Source organism: Sceloporus occidentalis, unplaced genomic scaffold, assembly GCF_023333645.1.
Source record: "Sceloporus occidentalis isolate IW3139 unplaced genomic scaffold, rSceOcc1.0.p SCAF_1, whole genome shotgun sequence".
Classification (NCBI taxonomy): domain Eukaryota; kingdom Metazoa; phylum Chordata; class Lepidosauria; order Squamata; family Phrynosomatidae; genus Sceloporus; species Sceloporus occidentalis.
In genome coordinates this window covers 218,639,100-218,657,133 of record NW_028316981.1, presented here as the reverse complement: position 1 = coordinate 218,657,133, position 18,034 = coordinate 218,639,100, and positions in this window count along the sequence as shown.

The following is an 18,034-nucleotide window of genomic DNA, read 5'->3' as shown; positions in this document are numbered from 1 at the left end:
AGGATCAAGAAGGACCATATTTTAAAACCAATAGTCTTTTACAGTGCTATGTATGTCTGGTATTTGAACCAATCTTGAGGCTCCAGGATAAAAGTGGAAAGGAACTGCTTAACTCTTCAGTATTTCTCACATACTTAATATTTGAACAACATTGTTAGCTATAAACAGTTGACTTTATAGTTCAGAATTGGACTTCATCATTTCATAAATTATACTAACAATGAAATCCCAAATGAGTATGGTCTCCATCTTTGTTACAGATCTACAAAATAAATAGCAGACAGCATGCATGATATCATCAGTTACATTATGTTGAGGACATTTCCCCTAAACCTCCTTCCACCTGATACCTGGGAAATTTTAAAACATGCACATATCATCTCCTCCACCAGCATGGCATTTTCAACTTTAATTCAAAGTATTATGATACTCCCTTCTGTGGCATGAAGCACAACTAATTATAAGTTTACTTTAAATGTATACGTACTAAATTAAGTGTTCCTTTAAAAAAAAATATCCATATACCAGGATCCATACACATTCTTACTCTGATGTTGATAAAGTATTTATTTTACTAATCAAATTTTGAGATGTGTTATTTCTAAGCCAAGGCTTGGATTTCATTTTCTGGTGTATTTGCTCATGTTTAGACAATAACTGTGTTACAATATGAACCTGAAAACAAAAGAATAAGGAGTTTATCACACTGTTTTTAAGTAGTGAGATAGAGGCGGGATTGTAACAGTAATTGATGGATCTTACTGCATGATGTTGTGGCTAGGCAGTAGATATCCTGTAGTTAATCTGTGCTTCTGCTTCTGCTTCTAATGAATGGGAAAATCCCATGAATAGCTGTTAATTGTGCAGTTAACCCATTATTGAAGTATGTGGTCATTCTGGGATAATTCAGAGAGAAGGGGATTTAAACATGTTTCACTGCACACACCCCAGTCCCAATGAATGCAAAACTACTTTACTTACATAATCTTGGATAGTTGATGAGTAAACAGAATGGTAGCGTGATAAGACGCATTGCCAACCTGCTATCAATTTGTAATTGTGTGGTAATGTCAAAATAACCGTTGCTGTTTCGGGTGTTTAAAAAACTGCAAAAGCATCAGGAGGGAAGCTTCGTGCAATTATTTAAGAGGAAGTGGTAACCACCTGGACACTTTATAAATTCATTGTAAGAAAGTTTTTTTTAATATGATAATTTCTTTTTAAAAAGTATGATAGTTATCATGGTTGGTTTTAGTGATGTTCTGCTTTAAACTGTGCTGTGAAGTGCCTAGAATCCTGCACTGAGAGAAAGGCCAGATGTACAATAAGTAAGTAAGCAAGTAATCCAATTTTGAACTGCCAGAAGACCACTTTGCTGCCAAGCTACAAAATCCCCTAAATTTGGACTAAAATTACAGTTAAATTAATGATTTAACTCTGATGCCATTGAAGACAAATTGTGATTTGATTGGGAGAGAGAGTCGCACATACCCAACTCATCCGTGTACCTGTCCCTCTCAGAGGACACAGATGAAGCAAAACTTCTACATTATATCTAGTTTCCATTGATTGCACACACACTTACACACATATGCTTTTTGCTTCTGATCTACTGCTTTGCAACAGAGAGCAGTGGAGAAACAAGGGAGATTACTGTTGTTTTAAAAATTGATCAGAATTGGCTTTGGGTACATGAGTGGCCTGGCCACTCTCTAAAGAGAAACACAAATTCTGGTTCCTGCACATGTGTAGGGGCTCTAAGCATATAATAAAATGTATTTAATCAAAAGTTATAATGCCCTTTCCACCAAAAGGAGGAGCATCAAACATATTCAGTCAGGAACATACCAATAAAACACAACACAATAAAATAATAAAATCATATACTAAGATGATATGACAGTGGAGCACACTTCTTCGGAGTGTGGTGAAGTCTCCCTCCTTGGAAGTCTTTAAACAGATGCTGGATGGCCATCTGTCAGGGATGCTTTGATTGAGAGTTCCTGCATGGCAGAATGGGGTTGGACTGGATGACCCTTGTGGTCTCTTCCAACTCTACGATTCTATGATTCTATGAAGAGTGAATGATGTAACAGGCCTCTTCTCTGCAGGAGTTTTGGTGGTACTTTCCTCTGCAGGAGTGCAGGTCTTCTGTGCAGGAGTGCTGGTGCTGTTTCCTCCGAAGTGTGCTGATTTTCCATTTATGGCAAATAAGTAGAGCATTCCTGATGGCCATCTTCCCGTCCCCTCCCTTTCTCTCTTTGCTTTGTTTCTTGAGGTCAGTGGGCAACCTTTTGAGCAAGTACAGGCCAAAAAGGAATCCAATTGGAATTCAAATTGCAAGTGCCCCATTTTGTCTGGAGTTGGATCCCAGCAAGGAGCAGGTTAAAGCTCCCTCTCCCCATACTAAGATCCTGATCTATATTGAATCCTCTCTGCTTGCTTGCTAGTAAAAAGAAGAAGAAAAAGGAGCTGGTTCCCTCAAAATACAGATTATAGTTTGATCCCCATGGAAGGGGAACTGGAAAGCCCATGAGGGAGATGCAGATGGATGAGCGCCGCTCACTATGGCCCTTATCACATGTGGGGGGTTTGCAGCTCAGATCCACAGTCACTCCTGTTCTAGCAAAGTGAAAAGTGAAGTTTTTTTCACACCAGATCCAGAGTCACTTCTGTCTAGTAATGCGAATTCACGTTAAAACGTGATGTTTTACCACACCTGGTTGCCTTTCCGTTGCCCTTCCTAATCGAGGGGGAAGCGGAGTCAGTTTGATTCCAAGCAAGTCACGTGATGCGGATTCAAGCAAAGCGGGATGAGCGCACATTGTATTACCACACCAGTACATACCATGCGGATTCAATTTGATTTGAATTGGGATCTTTGCACTTCTGGGGTGAAGAAGGGACCCTGGTTCCACTTTCACATGAATGACAGCCTCACGTGAATGACTCTCTTCTGTTTTCCCATCCCTGGCAGCCAAATTAAAACGGGTCCTCCAGCCTCATCCATTTCAGCTATATCTACATCTATCGTCCTGTCATTTTCCTCAACTATTTCAGCTACATCTACATCTATCCTCCTGTCATTCTCCTCATCTATTTCAGCGATATCTACATCTATCCTGTCATTCTCCTCATCTATTTCAGCCACATCTACATCTATCCTCCTGTCATTCTCCTCATCTATTTCACCTACATCTACATCTTTCCTCCTGTCATTCTCCTCATCTGTTTCAGCGATATCTACATCTATCCTCCTGTCATTCTCCTCATCTATTTCAGCTATATCTACATCTATTTTCCTGTCATTCTCCTCATCCATTTCAGCCACATCTATATCTATCCTCCGTTTCAGAGTCCCCATCCATTTATTATTATTATTAAGGAATTATTATTATTATTAATATTATTAATATTCACTGCAAAATAATCAGTGTAGAAGCTGCAGGTTTAATTGAAGTAAATCCTTTGGATCTGAAGGAGACTCATTTTGGAGGATTGCAGAAATAATCTGGTTTCCCTTATTTTCCATGCTCCCTAAAGTACCACCTCCCTGAATCCAATACACTCTCCTTACCTTTGTAACAGTTGCCTTCTCTTAGGTTGCATCTGCACTGGGAAATAATCTGGTTTGACTCCACTTTAACTGTCCTAGCTCAGTGCTATGGACTTCTGGGAACTGTAGTGTCCTGAAACATTGAGCCTTCTCTGCCACAGGGCTCTGGTGCCTCAGCAAACCAATAATTTATTATTATTATTATTATTATTATTATTATTATTATTAAATAATACATTGTTATTATTTAATAAATTATTATTATTATTATTATTATTATTAATATTTTTAAAACTTTTAAAATTATAATTATTATAATTATTCTCCATGCTCCCTAAAATATCACCTCCCTGAATCCAATCCACTCTCCTTCTCTTTGTAACAGTTGCCTCCGGTTTAACTCCACTTTCACTGTCCTGGCTCAGTGCTATGGAATTCTGGGAGTTGGAGTTTGTTGTGGGGTCCTTGGCTCGAGGCTATGGAATTCTGGGAGCTGGAATTTGTTGCTCCCCCCAGCCTCCCAGTTCTCCCCCCAGCCTCCTGTTCATTTTCTCCATCCCTGTCATCTACCCTTCCGAGCGACGGAAGCAATTGGGGCAAAATTGCAGCGCAGCATCATGGTAAATTTGCCTCTTTGGAGGTTTAGGGGGGTGTACGAGAAGAGAAGCAAAGTTGCATTCCACACCAGACCAATTTGGAGTGAAATCGAAGTGAGCTCGAATGCGAATTCTGTGAATTCACTTTTCTACCAAATTCACCAAAATGAGGAGTCACTTTGGAATCACTGCAGAAGAGCCACGGAAGGAGGTCTCATAGAAATGAATCACATGCGTTAACACATTCACATTATAACGTGAATCTGCATCGTTGGACCCGCAGTCACCCCGGATCTAAGCTGCAATATGTCCAAAAAGCTCTGTGTGATATAATCTTACCTTTCTGAAAGCCTAAGAACCCAGGAGTCTTCTTTCTTTCCATCTGTTTGGGAAAAGAGACACTTGTGCTGACTTTATGAAGGCAGACAGTAACTTGAGAGTAGCATACTGCAACATATACTGTACTTTGCTAGATGGTCGACACAGCTACCTCTGGATGTGTTTTCTGGAGTTGAAGATACCACATTTGAGATGCCACAGGCACATCCTAAAGAGAGAGCCAATGGACTAGACCGTTACTGTTTGAGGTTTCTACCTCCAACAAAGGTAAATCGTTATTTTTCCTTTTAAATGTGGAATGCATTGGTATGCTTTACCTTAATAACACCTAAAAGCTTTCCTGATGCAAAATCATGGAGGCTTCCTGAGAAATTCAGTGTTCTCTTCCTAACAAAGAGGCTTGTAGCCTCACAAAGGATTCCAGACAAACTGGATCTCAGAGGCAGTTGCTTATTGTCTTGCAAATGGAATTTAAAGGTAATTCTGGAACTGAATCTCCCAGTATCCACATCGCCAGAAGGAAGAGGGGCCCACTTGCATGAATACCCTGTCATACGATCTGATCTGAGGACAATAACCACAACATCTTGACAAAATGCATACCTTGAACTAACGTCATCTTTCTTTTTTCTTTTTTTTTTTTTGGGGGGGGGGGGAGGGGGGGAAAGAATCTGTTGTGGTGCCAGCTGAAAAAGGATCATTTTTTCAGCCACGAAAAAGCTGCCTTTCTTCCCGATGTGTTCCCGATTTGCAGCATGTAACCGCCCACCTCCAAGACACCTGGAACCCAGCTGACATGCGGCCACTCTGGGAGCCTTCAGGGCATCATGGGGGCATGTGGCGTGTGCACGCCATGCCTCTAAGCCACCTGCAGCCGCCTGGAGGGCATCTTTTAGTGCCGGTCTGTACTGGCTGGCTGGCTGGCTGCAGGGACATAGCCAAGGGGGGTGTCCGTGGGATCTGGACCCCCCCCCCTTCCGTCTGGGCGGCCAACACGAGGAAGAGTGGGTGCGTGTGAGGGAGAGAGAGAGTGCCTAAGGTGGTGGCACTTAGTCTGGACCCGCCCCTTCCCAAAATCCTGGCTACATCCCTGTTGGCTGGCTGGCTGGCTGGCTGGCTGGCTGACCTGCCTCCTTCCTTCCTTCCTTCCTTCCTTCCTTCCTTCCTTCCTTCCTCCTGTATGACTTTTAACGCCTTTGCCTGATGAAGAAGCCAGTGGATCTTTAAACGTTTGCAGCATATATAATGTACATTTTGGTTAGTTCAATATCATTGTTCTGTGGATATTGAATGATACTGCACTTTGCTATATGGCCAACATGGCTACCCCTGGATAAGTACCATGACAGCTCTACCCTCTGTTATTTTTTTCTGTATGTTGAGAAATGGATGGTCAGAGATTAGTGCAAGTTGTATTCAGGAATTTTCGTGCTGAATGCACTTTACACTGTTTGTCATTCATTGTGAGCATCAAGTCCTGTTCAGTTGTTTTCTCATCTAAACTCCATATGTGAAAAGGTGGGGAGAGGATTGTCTTCCCATACTTCACCATTCATGCCTTCTCCTGCTTGTGGAAGATATTCTTCATATTTTGCTCTAATGTATATAGCCTACGGTCTGTAGCATAGAGCCACCTCTCCCCATGGACCCTCTCACATAGATTTTAATATCCTGATTTTTCAGAATTTGAAACTCTTGGAGAAAACATCCATGCATAGAGGGTGATAGGAATGGGTGGCATCGGGTGGCATTTGGTAGGCTCACTCCACCTCCTTCTTTCATTTATATTGCTTATATGCAAGAAGAAATAAGACACAATTGTTCTTCTAACATTCTTCCCTAACCTAATACAGTGGGTCCATGGTATCTGCTGGAGTATGGTTCCAAGACTCCCATGAATACCAAAATCCATGGAAGCTTGAGTCCCATTTAGTACAATGGCAGATTCACCTGTGTGGTGAAATCAAGGATATATATATATATATATATATATATATATATATATCTCCAAGCTATGGATGGTTGAATTCATGGATGAAGAATCTGTGGATATGGAGGGCCACCTGCACTGACTCAGGACACAGGAGTGTTTTATGTGGCATTAAAAAAGTGTGAATGACATGGAACTTTAAGTTTCCTTGTTTTGGATTTGGAACTGCAACATGATGAACCAAATATATAATAATAATATATAAACTCACTTAGCTCCATTGAGGAGTTCACGTTCCTAAGCAAGGTGTCTTCCAGCATGCCTGCTCTTGAAGTCTTAGCAAAAGGACAGTGAGGAATGCTAGAAGAGGGATACTCCTCATTATTTAAGCCACCCTACTGGCATCTGATGTAAGCAACAAACTGGTAAACCTACAAGAGGATACCTATAATACATTCCTGTAATACATTCATGCTTAGGATTTTATAAGGCAATATAGGATAGGACAACGAAGGGTGTATTTGCTGATCTCAGGTGCTCCAACCTCCCTGTCTGGATTTGAGTCTGAAAGGTCAAAGCAAAGTGTGGGAGCATAGAAACCTGTAAGCAAATACAATGTAACATTGCACAGCATCATGGTGCCCATCTGTTAAGGCCTGAGCTTTCACTTTCCTGGCTTTGTGGACTTTGAGTCAACGTGAGATTGCCTTAACTATGGATTTAAGACACCAGGCTCTTTGAATACTGGATAAATCCATATTTGTATATCCTGTGTTTGCCATTAATACTGAAAATTGACCCAATCACCACATTTCACCCAGATGTACAGATGGGAAGAAAAGCAGAAGAAAAAGTTGGAGGTGGAGTTGGGTTACTTGACCCTCCTTCCTGCTCTTCCTCCATTCAGGCTCACAGCTTTCCAAGGTTACTTCTATATGTTGTGTTTAAAAACATTAGGGCAGCATCAGGGAAGGTACAAGCAACCTAGTCTCAGGTTTTTATAATGTCCCAATAAAAAACAAAAAACAAAACAGCACTAAAATTGGCATAGGAAGGTAGCAGAGGACAGTATAAATTCTAGAGCAATGGTGTGATACATCCTTGGTGATTCCTCACTCACTTGTATGTCTTGTATTAAACTGCAAATAGCATGTACCATTTTAGAGTGGGACAATATAGTACAGTGGACCCTTGTTATACGCTGGGGTTTGGCTCCAAGATCCCCCGTGGATAACAAAATCCGTGGATGCTCACGTCCCCCTAAATATAATGACATAGCAAAATGGTGTCCCTTATAAAAAATGGAAAATCAAGGTTTGATATTTGAAATGTATACTCTCTTTGAACATTTTCAAACCGTGGATGCTTGAATCCGTGTATAAAAAATCTGTGTATAAGAAGGGCCGACTGTACTAATAAATGTGATATAAAATTACTAAATCCTAAAGTAAAGAATTCAATATTTACCCAGTAGAGGCATCTGGAACTGACTCAGAAGGACATTAATCAAGAATAGCAGACTATTTAGTTTGAGACAGAGCTGAAAACTTGGCTAGTTGCTGGCTATACAACTGAATGGCTATACATACATAGCAGCAGAATAGTATTCTTCTACCTGTAGCTTTTACAAGCTGGTATTATGAACTGGTATGGAGAATCCTTTAACAGTACTTACTGGTTTCATTCTGTATGGTTACTTGATTTCATTCTATATTATTTTGGATGCTGTTCTTGTTTATTGTTTAATTTCTGCTCAAGGTGTTATGAAGTAATAATCTGAAAAGTCCAAATTATTATGAAAACATTGAAATTAGAGGCTGCATGAAAGTCTGTTTTGGCTTCTTCAGCTCAACACATGCCAAAATATATAGATGCTGTCACTCAAATTGGTCTCTTTGTGAAAGTGATGCCTATGACGGAGCATACAGACTCTTACTAAAATTTATGGGATTCACATGGCAAGAGCTGTAAAATGGATTTAGCCACAAATATTACTGTGGTTTGTTTTATATAATATTGATCTAATTAGGATTGCCTTTCTATAAATGGTGTGACATATAATAATTTCCCACTGAATATGTCTGGAGACAAATGATAGTGGTTCTTTCTTTCTTCCTATATTATTTTCACCCCATGCTCACATGTTCTCACATGGAAAGGTTCATTATCATTTTACAAAGGTTTGCAAATGGCTCCAATGTCAGCAAATCAGTTGCATAACTCATACACTATGCTATTATGTAGCATTAGAGTAGTAAAAGAGAGTAAAATATATAAAGAACAACAAATAACCAAATAACAAAAATGTGAAGTATCAGTAACAAACAGAAAATGCCCATAATGAAATAAATAGATGAAAAGAAATGTTGGATGAAGGATGCACATTTGCTAATACATATGTAGACTAAATTAACAATATAAGCAAATCAAAGTTTATCGAAGGTAAGCTGTCCAAGTGAAGAAGATATGTGATACAAACAATCCAATTACCCATAAGCAAATACAACCAAATGATGTGCACATATGTGGATATTTGGACTGTTTATACTACATGTGATTATTAACGCTTGTGTAGCTCTCTAAGAGAGAAGCACAGTACTAGGAATGTGAGAAAGGAATGTAAGTAAATGCTTTCAGAATATATGTACTATTTAATATTTAATATAAAATAAGCATATTTTAAAAATTTAATCACATCCTGTTCTGTCAGCTTCCCGGGAAAACAAAATAAGTTAAACAAAAGTATGAACATTAGGTAAATAAATAAATAAATAAATAAATAAATAAATAAATAAATATACAGCAGCGCGGGAAAATGAAAACCGCAGAATAAAGCCAGACATTGTATTTGTTTGTCTGAGTCCTTTTTAAAAAATAGGGGAAGAGCTGATTCTGGGACAAGGGCCTTCTGTGAGAGACTGAAAGTTGTAGCAAAACAAAAGGTGTGCTTTATCCTCTGATTCCTCACAACCTGGATCAGCGTTAGATAAAATCCATCAAACTGAATGCTCCCTTGGATCACTCTCAAAAAGTTTAATGCAATCAGCCTTCCATATGCATGTACTTTTTATTCATGAATTCAAGCATCCTTGGCTTGAAAATATTTTTAAAATATATATATATATTCCAAAAAGCAAGCTTTGATCCCCCCCCCCTTTAAATAAGGAACAGCATTTTACTATGCCATAATATTTAATGGGACTTGAACTTCCATGGGTTCCATCTATGAAGGGTCCTGGAACCAAACCCCAGTGGATACCAAGGGCTCACTGTGTATATCTTTTTATTTAGACCTATAACCATAGAATCATAGAACTGTAGAGTTGGAAGAGACCACAAGGGCCATCTAGTCCAACCCCCTGCCATGCAGGAAATAAAATGTTCCATTTTATAAATCTCATCAAACCTTCACTTTTACTCTAGGAAACCTTTGGGGATGCCAAGGTTAACATATTCATAATTCCCATTCATTTCAATGAGGTTTGCATTGGATGATTTGTGCTGCTTGTGTCCAGATGAAGAGGCACTATGTTCTATATATTTTATTGCCTAAATCCGAGAAGAACCCCCTTTATGTTGACAATAAAAGGGATGACCTGCAGGGGTTTAAATGCCAGCCTCTGGTGCCCAATCCAGTCTGTGAAGGAAACCCTCCAAATTGCTCACCTAGTGCAGAGCCTGCAAGGTCAGCCTCCAGATCAAAACTAATCAAGTGATGGACAGTGAAGGCAAGACACCATTGCCTGGGAAACCAAATAAATAGAAGCAGAAAGCCATCCATCAGTGCCATCTGGAAGAGATTGGTTTGGATGTCTTTCTGTCAGGCTCTGCTACAGTATTTATTTGTGTAGCTGGGCTTTGGCTTTAGGGATTTCAGCAAAATATTTTTGTCGGCGATGATTTGGCCAGAACATCATCCAAGTTGATTGTCAAGCTACAATTAAATAGCCCATTCCTGTAGATTCACAATTACAAGCAAAGCTCACTTTCCATTTTAGACATACCTGGGGGACAACATATGTGGAATGATCTCACTTTGGATTCTGCACATATACTTTCCTTTTTTAAAAAAGGTTTTTTTAAGAAATGGATGATCATTAGTTAGTGACACACACACACACATATGTGAATAACTCATGATGGATGGTTATTATGAATAAGGTTTAGCAAAAGTTGTTGTTTCTGCTTAAGGCAAATAATCACGATGTTCTCTCCATTCTGGTAGAAAGTTGAATAAGTTTTGCAGGGGGGAAAAAAGAGGAAAGAATTGTCATGCTAAAATGCATCTATGTGCACAACCAAGAAGCTTGAAGAACAAATAAAAAGTGTTAGAAAGTATGTCATAATAAATGATGCATGCTATGATGTCATAGAAACAACTCTCAAAAGTGGAATAAATGAGTTGTGTGAGGCTTTATTTCAGAGGTTCAGCAGGGAAAGGAAGGAAAGCTAGAAATGATATGGGTCAATAAGCTGCCTTTCAGCAATCGCATTACGTGGCAAAATTCTCTTGGCAAATGTGGATGGCAAGGAGAGAAAGTTCATTTCCCCCTATTTGAGTCTCAGGAAAATACACACACACATATACATATTCTGATCCTCAGCACTCTTCTCTAACACCACATCTCAAATAAATTAGTTTTCTTCCTATCTTGTTTCTTAACTGTCCAGCTCTCACATCTATACACGGTAATAGGGAATACAATGGCTTATTTGATTCTAAGTTTTGTGCTCAGTTGTATATCTTTGCATTTTAGGGTTTTTTCATAGCTGCCCTCCCCATTCTTAACCTTTGTTTAATTTCTTGACTGCAATCCCCATTCTGATTAGTGTTTGACTCCAGATATGAGAACTCTTTTACTATTTCTATTTCCTTATTATCTAGATTGAATTTGTGTAGGTTCTTTGTGGTCATTATTTTTGTTATCTTTATGTTCAACAGTAAGCCTGCCTTTGCACTTTCTTCCTTTATCTTCCTTATTAGTTGTTCCAGGTCTTTGAGTCTTTCCGCTAGTAGAATTGTGTTGTCTGCGTATCTCAGATTGTTGATATTCCTTCTTCTTATTTTCACTCCTCCTTCTGTGTCCAAGCCTGCTTTTCTTACAATATGCTCTGCATATACAGTGGGCTCTCCCCATATGCGGGGATCCGTCCTGGACCCCCCTTGCACATGGGGAAAATGCATAAGCAAAAACTCCATTAGTTTTAATGGGGGAGTGTTCCTGCGTGTGGTGTGGTGTGTGTGCTGCAGGCGCGTACACCATTCTCCTTACAGTGGATTAACCTTCCACATAAGGTTAAAGCCACATATGGCGTGCCCGAGTATGGTGCAGGCGTGCTGTATGTTGAAAAGGTAGGGTGAAAGGATGTACTTGACCCATTTGCCAATTGGGAACCATTCTGTTTCTCTGTATTCTATTGTTACAGTAGCCTCTTGTCCTAAGTACAGATTCCTCATCAGGACTACCAGATGTAGTGACACTTCCATGTCTGGAAACTGTAGTTTGTTGTGGCACCAGAGCTCTCTGACAGAGAACGCTAAATATCTCACAAATCTACAGTTCCATAAGACCACAACACAGAGCCATGGCTGTTCCTGTCAAACTGGATTATTTCTACAGTGTAGATGCAGCCTGGGACTTGTTTTTCAAATGAAGAGCATGAGAAAATTATTAACATCAAAAAAGAGAAAACACCAGAATTCACTCAACTATTCACTCATAAGTTTAAGGCTATGGCTTATGAAACTATATATCTATACACAAACACAAACACGCACATACATGTATAGTTGAAGTGTCGCTACAATAAGTTAATACAAAGGGATGGATATATATACACACTCATATATACCCCACACACATACCCCCCCCACACACACACATACATATATGAACAACAAGAAAACTGCACTGTATTCTATTTACAAAATAAGGATAAAATTGAAACCACTTAAAGCTTTAACAAGCAAATTCATAACCTGAACCATTCAGAAAAAACATCATATAGAACAGGTAGCTGTAAGTTCACAATACAACTATCTGGTGAGAAGAAACTAATTCAGTGTGAAAAGTCTTTTTATTTAGTTGGATGAAAAAATTACTACAATGTTTTCAGTTCATTTTAGTTACTCTTGTGTGGCAAGGATCAGTAAACAAAACCTACAGGACCATTTCCACAAAATCATCATCATCATCATCATCATCATCATCATCATCATCATCATCATCATCTATTTATATCCCATCTACTCTGATTAGGACCGAGGCAGCTTACAGTAAAACAGTCAAAACATAGTAAAATAACAATATACAATAGTCCCAGGTTCTACCCTCCTCCCCTTAAAATAGCAGTTAAATTACAGTTATGTTAAAAATTCATACTAAAAAGAATAATTAAAACAAATAAAAACAAATAACCCGGGGGACGGGATGCGAGAAAATCAATAGGCTACATAATAGTCTATTCAATGGATGGCTGAATTATTCTGGAAAGGCCGGTCGGAAGAGATCCGTCTTGACAACTTTCTTAAAGCTGTCCAGGCTTGTACTATGACGGATCTCATCCAACAGGCCATTCCATAATCTGGGAGCAGTTGCCGAAAAGGTCCTCTGGGTCACCATAGCTGTTCTGGGTGCAATAAATTCTTCTCAGAGGATCTGAGGGTGCGGGGTTGATTATATGGGAGGAGGCAATGCCATAAATAGGTTGGACCCAAGCCATGTAGGGCTTTAAAGGTGATAACCAACATCTTGTACTGCACCTGGAAACCAATGGGCAGCCAGTGAAGTGGTTTTAGGATAGGTGTCATATGGTCACTCCTGGTTTTTCTGGTGACCAACCTGGCTGCCATATTCTGAACTAGTTAAAGTTTCCAGACTAAGCACAAGGGTAGCCCCATGTTGAGTGCATTGCAGGAGTCAAGTTGGATCCTCAACAGACCCCTTTTGACCCCCTTTCACAGCGGGCCCTGTAGATCCACGTAGAATAAGGAATTCTCATGGTTTTGCAGCAGTGGGTAACTGCTTGATCCAGCTCTTTCCTGATCAAGCAGCTGGTGAAGAGCTATTTTAACTGGAAAATGTGGACACGTTTATGACCAGCCTCCATGCGCAGTTCGAGGTATTGTAGCAGAATTGAGTGCGCAGAGTATCTCCGGAAGCCTGCGTTAGGATGAAACAACCAGCAGCTTTGGAGCTTGCCAGGAATCCAGCTGTAGATGAATGCAAACTGGAGTCTAGTTTATCTCCGAAGAGGCACAATATTTCTTAGAGTTGCTGAATAGAAAGGAACACACGAACAATAGCTATATCACATCCACCACCGACACAAACCCACACTGTACAGTAGAGGTCTGGACTTTATATACACTTTTGCCATGCGGCCACTTTGCCCAGCCTCTTGCTGTCATCATTTCCTGTGCCACCTGAATTATTGTCCCCCTTCCAGAATGGCACTGGATATTTACATTGGCACTACATGCTCTCTGGCCCACAATGACCTTGTACTTCCAACTGCTGACATGAGCTCCAGCTGCAACCAATTCCCTGTTTAACAAGCAGTACGTGACCATTTGCCACATTGTCATATCTGGACATTTTCCTTTAGGCTTTATTTCCCAACACAAGGACACGTTCTGGCAAGAAAAGGCTTGCACAGAGATTCAGCAGCTACACCAAAGAGTCAGGTCTGTGGTGGAGGATGCAGTGGAGTGTAGATGACTGGTAAGTCGTTTCCCAACTAGTCAGAGACCACCAAGGTGCAACAATTCTGGGATGGTCTGAACCCTGATATTCTAGAATGGTCCCTCCCTCAGGGAAGTCCAGAGACAATGCTTGGGTAAATGCAGCTAGCTAGTGAAATCGAGGCCCAGAGGCTCAACATATAGTTAGGCAAGCAACAGCAGTCATGGGGCCCTAAATCAGAGGGAGCCAGCATCACTCAGAAGAAAACCAGTCGACCAGCAGGCAAGCTGGAAGAGGCAGGGAGGGAGATGTGCATGTGGCTTAGCTTGTGCTTGCAGTGTGGCGAGGTCACTAATTGTCCAGTGGGCTCATCGTCCCCCTCCCTTCTGAGAGCAGGCAATGGCCCACCCCAAGGGAAAGCACAGCAGGGCTCCTCCAGCGGATGGGAATGTGGGACTGCAGTGGCAGTGTTTGGTCGAGTGACGGAGGAGATAGCGCAAAAGGCTAACTGGGAGGGACTGAGTGTGTGAGAGAGTTGTCAGGAAATGAACAGAGCCTGTCCTGACTGGCACCGAATGGCAGGCTTGCGCTGATAGGTGTTCAGAACCCATGGTGAGTGGCTGTGCTGCTCTCTTCTTCATGCGGATGAAATTGTGGGCTTCGAAGGGAGGATGCTGCCTGGACATTGTCAGTATCATGGACTCGGGGTGCATTCAGTGTCTTATCAACCCGGCAGCAGTAACTGGGTTGGGAAATAGTTGGAAGAGTTGCCCTGTCCCATTAACTTTACCCAGATGGACGGGCAACCCATAAAGGGGAAACAAGTGTGCTTCCACACCGAACCAGTCCAGCTTGAAGTGGGGAGGCACGTGGAGGATTTACAGTTTGTAGTGGCGCCCACAGCAATGCACGTCATTGTCTTGTGTTGAACTGGCTCAGATTTAACAAACCACTTATTGACTGGGCTACAGAAGAAATAAAATTTGACAATAAACTTTGATGCCACTACATAGAGAATTCCATGTGGAGCTGGTGCAGAAGCTGTTTAAAAACCTGCTATACAATCAGTTATATTCAACACTATCCAAGTGTGAGTTCCACAAGGATAAATTGGACTATCTGGTGTACAGGATATTTTTTTGGGGGGGGGATGAAATGGACCCAGCTTAGATAAAGGATGTGTTGGGTTGGGAAGCCCCCAAGACCAGGAGACTATTACAGAGCTTCCTGGGCTTTGCTAATTTTTACTCCCAGTTTATGTCCAGATAGCCCTCCCCTTGACTGACTTGTTAAAGACCAAGACACAGTAGAAAGGAAAGGAGATAGTCAGCAGAAGAAGAAAAAACAATTATAAGATTCACTGGAGTTCTGAGTGCCAGAAGGTTTTTGAATAATTAAAAGAGCTGTTCACTTCTGAACCAATCTTGAAACACCCCAACCCCGCTGAGCCCTTCATAGTGCAGGCAGATGCTTCGGATATGGCAGTGCCGGCAGTGCTCTTGCAGAGAGACCAAGAGAACTTTTTAACAGTCTCCTCTCCAGGCGAGATATATTCAGTTTCCTAAACCACTCCTCATAATGCTTGGTGGTTTCCAGACCTTTCAGGCAACCTCCTTTGGAAATGTTCCAGCTTGTCCACATCCTTCTTGAATTGTGATGCCCAGAACTGGACACAATATACTAGGTGAGATCTGACCAAAAGCATAGAGTGGTACTTGCACAACATATCTCTGTCCAATAGGTGGAGGTGTCCCAGCTGTTCACAAGAATGTATGTTCTGTCATGTACGTTTGATAATAACTTCAGTGAAGTCTGAAAAGGGGCAACTAAAAGGCTGACTGGAGATTCTCATAATTGTGACTGAGTTGGAACTAGATCAGAGATCTCTGAAGATTACAGCAGAATAAGTAGCTCCTGTGACAAGGAGGCATGTGTATTTCTGGCCCCCAGTCAATGCGTCAATTAGTAGTTTCTTGGCAGAAAATACAAAAGTTGCTTCCCCAGTAGGGGCCACCCTGAGGGGAATGAGGATATGGGAATCTCTGCAAAGTTATCAATCTGTATTATAGTCATCTTCCTCCAAACTGATAAGGGCCGCCTCAGAAGGAGGGTTTGGGAATTGCCAGAAATTGGGTTTATTTTGGTTTCCTTCATTTCTGTTTCTGTCTGGCACTTGGTGCCTTCTAACATTATCTCTTTTGTTTGGTCTTATTGGGCATTCCCTCTTCCAATGTCTAGGTTGCTGTTCTTGATTGTTTGGCTGAAGAGTGGGGTATAAATAAATAAATTATTATTATTATTATTATTATTATTATTATTATTATTATTTAATATTGAGGCTGTTGGTACTAGAATAAGGCAACTAAAATCCTGATTTAGTGAGATTCCTTGTTCTCTTTTCCTTCCTTCCTTCCTTCCTTCCTTCCTTCCTTCCTTCCGTCCTTCCTTCCTTCCTTCCTTCCTTCCTTCCTTCTCTTTACTACATAGGTTTCTTTTGCCACCCAGGAGCATGTCTGTGAAAATATTCCTTTACATTCTTAACCACTTGGTCTATAAAGAAGGAGGCTATCATGAACTTCATGGCAGGGGGTTGGACTGGATGGCCCTTGTGGTCTCTTCCAACTCTACGATTCTATGATTATTTATAGCTTCTGGGTCCATGCCCCTATGCAATTTGAGTGCTTTCATCAGCCAGGCATAATAGTCATTAGGATGCTCCTCAGGACCCTGGAGGACCATTTTAACTTTTCTCCACCTTGCTGTGTAGGTCCCAGTTGTTTTTATTCCCTCAAACATAGCAGTTTTCATTACATCAAGGATGGTTTTCTCAGCATCCTCATTTTGCTGCCAATGAGAGTCATTAGGGAGGATTTCAGTTATTCCCCTCCCTCTCTAGTCTGTGGGCCTTTGCTCCAGTCACTCCTTTGCATTTTGGCTACCTTATCCTTTTCCTCAGCAGCTAAAGTCCATGAAATCGTTGATGAATATCCTCCCAGGATGGGTAATGTGGCTGAAAAATTGTCCAGAACCTGGAAAGAACCAGTTCTGAGTCATTCCTCAACTGGGGGGTGATTTTTTTTTTTATTTTTTTTTTTTTTGCCAGTTGGTTAGATGGACTGTTGAAAAGGGTCATGGCACAGTCTTTCTTGAGCCACCTCCTATTTTTCCTCCTCTTTGGAACAGTTTGAAATTGTTCCTTCAGTATTTCCTTTTTGTGAAACTCCCATCCATCCTGAACTCTCTTCTCTTTTACTATTCCTGACCACGGGATCACCCCCAATATTTCCCTAAGTTTACTGAAATCAGTTTTCCTAAAGTCTAGAATGCATGTCTGACTATGCCTGGCTTCTCCTTTCCACTGTATAACAAACTCCTGGAGAACATGATCACTCCCACCTTAGGATCCCATCACTTGCATTAACTAAGTCATTCCTGTTCGTTAGGATCAGATCTAAAATAGCTGATCGATCCTCTTGTTGCCTCTTCCACCTTTGAACAATGACATTGTCTTCCAAGCAAGTGAGGAATTTGCTAGACCTTAAAGTTTTGGCTGAGTATCAGCCAAATATCAGGATACTTGAAGTCACCCATCACTACTACATCTCTCTTTTCTGAGTATGTGGTCATCTGTTCTAGAAAGGCATCATCCAATTCCTCAGTTTGACTATAGTAGACTCCCACAATAACATCCCTGTTGTTTCCCTCCCCTTTCATTTTTATCCAGCTGCTCTCCACCTGGCTTCCAAAATATAAGTCCTGGATCCCTTCACAGGTGTAAACATCCCTGACATATAATGCTATTCCTTCTCCTTTCTTGTTTGGTCTATTTCTCTAAAAAAAGGTTATACCCCTCTATTATAACATTCCAATCGCGAGACTTCTCCCACCAGGTTTCAGTGATGCCTATTATATCATATTTGCTTTGTTG